This window comes from Bubalus bubalis, chromosome 11 (assembly GCF_019923935.1).
Source record: "Bubalus bubalis isolate 160015118507 breed Murrah chromosome 11, NDDB_SH_1, whole genome shotgun sequence".
NCBI lineage: Eukaryota > Metazoa > Chordata > Mammalia > Artiodactyla > Bovidae > Bubalus > Bubalus bubalis.
Window position 1 is genome coordinate 89,389,750 of NC_059167.1, and position 5,229 is coordinate 89,394,978.

The 5,229-nt window shown below is 50.0% G+C and overlaps 1 long non-coding RNA gene across 3 annotated transcripts; it reads left to right on the top strand.

Moving 5' to 3' along the window:
* Positions 1-476: 476 nt before the first annotated feature.
* On the top strand, positions 477-3,616 carry LOC123328221. Of its 3 annotated transcripts, XR_006543026.2 has the most exons (5): positions 477-602; positions 1,410-1,465; positions 2,054-2,118; positions 2,949-3,127; positions 3,481-3,616. It is a non-coding gene; the product is annotated as an uncharacterized LOC123328221 (long non-coding RNA). The 3 variants fall into 3 exon arrangements; XR_006543024.2 differs by lacking the exon at positions 477-602 and having other exon boundaries at positions 1,209-1,465; XR_006543025.2 differs by lacking the exons at positions 477-602; positions 2,949-3,127; positions 3,481-3,616 and adding an exon at positions 2,210-2,344 and having other exon boundaries at positions 1,209-1,465.
* Positions 3,617-5,229: the final 1,613 nt, after the last annotated feature.

The window sequence follows — 5,229 nt, forward strand, 5'->3', positions numbered from 1 at the left end:
TCCTGCTGGATTGTAGTTTTCAGCCTATATGTCTGGCAACTAGTATTTCATGGTTTTTGGTGCTGTTGTAGAGAATGCTTTTTAAAAATTTACTTAAATTTCCAAATGTTATTGCTAGTATACAGTATTAGGATAATTTTTTTTTTTGGTACAGTGATCCTATATCCTGTGATCTTACATATTAGTAGTCCATAACACACAGAGCCCACAAGGACCAGCCCCCAAGTGCCACACCACCCATGGAGCATACGAGGTGTACACTGCATGCAAGCCACAACCACCCAGTCCACTGTGGGTCCATCCCATCCACAGGCGCCTCAAAGCGCCCTCAACACTCACTGTGGAAAGTGTTCTGAGAAGCCTGTTGGAGACAGAGAGTATTTCCTGCTGCCAGGCCCTCTCCCAGCTGGGTCAAATGTGGCCACCTTCAACCAAACACTCAAGCTCCCCCTCTTCAGGGCACCCCTGGGAAATGGCTGCCTCACCCCAAACTGCATTTCCCAGCTCTCCTTGCATCTAGCATGGCCCTATGGTTGGTTCTTGCCAGTGGAATCTGAGCGGAAGTGGTGGGCCCCTTCCTGGCCACAGCTGTTAAGAAGAAGGTGTGTCCTCTCTTTCCCTATCCATCCACTGAATACAGGGGACAATAAGGCACTTAGAAGCTCCTGGAGCCACAGGCTAGAAGGAGGCTTGGTCACCATGGAGAAGAACCACTAGCCAACCAGAACACCTGCATTTTACCACTATGAGAATGAAAGTGGAAGTGAAGTCGCTCAGTCGTGTCTGACTCTCTGCAACCCCATGGACTGTAGCCTACCAGGCTCCTCCCTCCATGGGATTCTCCAGGCAAGAGTACTGGAGTGGGTTGCCATTGCCTTCTCCAGGGGTTCTTCCCGACCCAGGGATGGAACCCCGGCCTCCTGCATTCCAGGCAGAGGCTTTAACCTCTGAGCCACCATAGTCATTGTTATTGGGTTAATTCACGTAAGGCTTCCCTCTTAGCTCAGCTGGTGAAGAATCCGCCTGCAAGGCAGGAGACCCCAGTTGGATTCTTGGGTCAGGAAGATCCACAGAAGAAGGGATAGGCTGCCCACTCCCGTATTCTTGGGCTTCCCTTGTGGCTCAGCTGGTAAAGATTCCACCTGCAGTGCCGGAGACCTGGGTTCCATCCCTGGGTTGGGAAGATCCCCTGGAGAAGGGAAAAGCTGCCCACTCCAGTATTCTGGCCTGGAGAATTCCATGGACTGTATAGTCCATGGGGTTGCAAAGAGTCAGACACGACTGAGTGACTTTCACTTCACTTAATTCACTTAAATGGGGGGTGGGGTGTTGGGGGGTGTTCTGTGCTACATTAGTTAGTGCTGTTACCTTGATATACCGGCCCTTGTTCTCCTGGCCCCTCCCCTCAGGCCAACCACAGAGAGACACTGGGGGGACCTCAGGTCTGATGGATCCCCTGGAAAAGGTAAGCTTCCCTCCTCCCCTGACTGGGGAAAACCAAGGACCCCGTAGCTGTCCACATCTGCCCAGTGGCATCCTCCACATGCTCAGTTCTGGGCTGGGGCTGGGCTTGGCACCGTCTCTGATCCTTCCTTCCTCGCACCCCCACACCCAGCCATCTCCCATGTGCATCTGGGCAGATCTCAGAGTATCTCACTCGGAAGCCAGCAACAGCCTCATACTTTCCCCCTCTGCAGCCTTCAGTGGCTCCCCATTGCCTTCCAAATAAAGCCCATGTTCCCACTCAGTCCAGGCCCCTCTTCCGTCAGAGCCCCTGGGGGCCTCAGTGGTGCCCTATGCCTCACCGTTTCCCCACAGACCTCCCCCCACAGGTGAAAGGTGTAAATAAAACACCTATCACAAAGGCGCATTATTATCATCGATGATGATCATGACCAGCTGAAGCAATCTTCTCTCCCTCCTCATCTAAGTCCTAGCTATCCTTCTAGACAACCTATTTCCCACCTCCTCTGGGGGACTCTGAGGGTTAACTTTATGTGTAAATGTGATATGGCTAAAGGATGCCCAGATTGCTCATGAAATATTATTTCAGGGTGTTTCCAGAAGAAGTTAGCTTTGGAATTGGAGACTGAGTGGAGAATATGCCTCACCAATTCAGTGAGTATCATCTAACCCATTAAGGGGCAAAATAGGAAAACAAACGAACAAAAACAGATATGGAGAAAGGTGACTTTTCTCTCTATTTAAGCTGGGACATCCATCTCCTCCTGCCCTTGGACACAGGTGCTCCTGGTTCTCAGGCTTCAGGGTTTGGACTGGAACGTCACTGCTGGATTTCCTGGGCCTCTGACTTGCAGGTGGCAGATTGTGGGACCTCTCAGCCTCCACAATTGCATCAGGCAAGAAGGAAATGGCAACCCACTCCAGTATTCTTGCCTGGAAAATCCCATGGACAGAGGAGCCTGCTAGGCTACAGTCCATGTGGTTACAAACAGTTGGACACAACTGAGTGACTTCACTTAATCCCTTGTAATAAATCTTTCTATGTATCTATCTGTATATTCTATTGGTTCTACTTCTCTGGAGAACCCTGACTAATATAGACCCTCCCAGATGCTCCCAGCAGACATGAGCCCCCCACCCCTTTCCTCTGCTCACCTTCTAGGACTTGGGTCACACAATTCATCAACACTGCTCATTACCAGGTGTCACAGCTTGGGTTCTTGGAGAAGACTCTAAGATGGAGTTTGAGGTGTTTATTAAGGAGGGCCCTGGGATCAACACCTGTGGAAGGGAGAGGAAGAAACAAGAGTGGGTAGAGGAGAAGTTGAGCTGTGGTGCAGGGCCAACGCCATGGGCCTCTGGAGCATATGTGCCCTTAAGAGGTGTCCCGAGTAGGGCTGAGGTAGCTAGGCCTTCATATTGCTGCCTCAGTAAGTCAGGCGATGTGGGAAGGAGTATAACCTTAGTGAAGCATCTCTTGGCAGCTGGAGCCATCCCAGAAGACCTGACAGAGTTCCCAACAGCTGGGGCAACGAGTCCTTCAGAAGGAGGATCTGGTGCTGCAGTGCCCTGACCCCACAATTTGACTCATGGCTCTCACCTCCCCCACCTGCTCCAAGCACAGTCCCTGGAGAGAAGGAAACCTAGAGACTGAGCCAACCCTGTATCCTTTGCTTCCCTTCTCCCACCCTCAACAACCTCCAAGTGCCGCCTTCAGCACAGACCCCAGGCTAGCTGAGTTCAGAGGCTGTCTATAAACTGGGGAAGCCAGGGGTCGGGGTTCCCTGCATGAGCTCGTGATGCTGGCCCTCAGGGAGCAGATACTGCTTCCAGGATGGGTTCTATAGAGTTGTGGGTATGTGTGTGTGTTGTCACACTGAAGGGGTGTGGGGCACTATTAGTGGGCAGGGGGGTGGTCCTGCAACAGCCAATTGTCCCAGGTCCCCAGTTGGTTGAAAACCTGTCTCTAAATCTCCTAGTTGAAAACCTAACTCTGTTTTACATATAAACACACAGTGTTGTACGGCTTTGAAAAGCACACACTGAGTTTTCTAGGAATACACAACTACTATATAAATCAAGGGAACATGCATACTTTGTGTAGTTTGGAATTTTATCAAGAAATATTCCTCTTTCAGGAAATCATGTCAGGTATTTGACTCACCAGAACAACACCCCTCTATCCACCTGTATTTCACCTGTCACGTTCTTAATGCTATTGTTTATAGCTAAAGCCAGGGGTAATTAAACATGCCAAGGTCTTCCTAGTGTAGTGATGCTTAAACATTACAGATTGAAATACATTTTATTTTATTCTCAATAGCTTTTAATTTCTCCCTTATTTTACAATTAGAGCAGTATATATATATATATATTTTTTTTAATTATGTGTCTGGATTGGTTGTAATATCTGTGAATGTCTTTTCAGGATGATAAAAGGGGCATCCACAGTATTTTATTTCAGAAGGAGGGTGATGGGTCTGACAAGTTAAGAACCTCAAACCTAGGTGGGTGCCCTCCTCTTGGGCCTGACCTATCTCCCAAACTCACCACATCATCAATCACTACCTCCAGCATGGAGAGGTGGGCCTCGGGCCCCTTGGGGGGAGGTCGCCCTCTGCAGGCTATCAGCCTTTCTTTGTGGAAAGCTGGGCTGAAAGAAGCCCTGGATTTGATGATTCGGTCTGGGACAGAGGATTCGTATCTCGCCATGTCTGTTTCCAAAACACCCTCCAGATTCACCACCTTTGATCATGAGCCCTCTTACCATACTAAGGACCTGGGTGGAGGTGCAGGAGGGGATGGGGGCAGGGTGAGGTGGAGCCGGCCCCATCCCCTTTCATGGGAACTTAATGGACTTTGGAGCCCAGCGGTAGGCCTCTCCCAGCCTGGCCTCCTTGATGGGGGACAATGTCCAGGTTTCATTTTCACTCCTCAAGGCCATTTCAAGGCCATTATCTCTTGTAAGTCCTCCCTGGATACTTTGGCCAGTGATGCTGGGCCCAGGCTAGGTAGACATCTCCCCAGGCAGAGGTAGAGAGGTCAGCCCCCCACCTAACTGAGCTTACAGCATCAGTGTGTGTCTAGGGGGGTTGTGAGTATATCTGAACAACCAGGAAGGTGCCCCACTGGAGTGGGGCTACCAGTAAAATACAGAGTGCCCAGTTCATTTCTATTTCAGATAAATAGCAAATAATATTTTTAGAATAAATATGTCCTATGCAATCCTTGGAACTTACTTACACTAAAAAAAGTATAAGTTGCTTGTATGAAATTGAAATATACCTGGGTGTCCTGAGTTTTTATCTGCTAATTCTGGTAACCCTCCTTAGAACACAAGTCCATGTGTCTGTGTGTGACAAAATATTGTTAGCACAACTGAGTATGGGGACACTGAGTGTGTGTCCAGGGCCCGTGCTCAAACCCTAAAGTCAGCAGGAGAAGGCACACTTGGAAAATGATACTGCAGTGAAGGCCAGGCCTTAGGCGTGTGCCTATCTGTGAAAGGGGACGGGTCAGTGGATCCAGCCCCAGATCCTGGGCCTGTAGCCCAGAGATTTTCAGCCCTAGTGGGGCTCCAGGGTCCTCTAGGGTTCAGATTCCCAGAGCTACCCCTCTGCGCGTGCACACACACCCTCCCCCAGAGGCTGGCTCCTTCAGCTGAGGCTGGAACCTGGCTCTTGCTTCTCACACATCCTCCACGATTGAAGGGTGCTGCCAGTTTTGTCATCAGAGCCAGTTAAGGCCTGGATCTGGGCCTGGGGG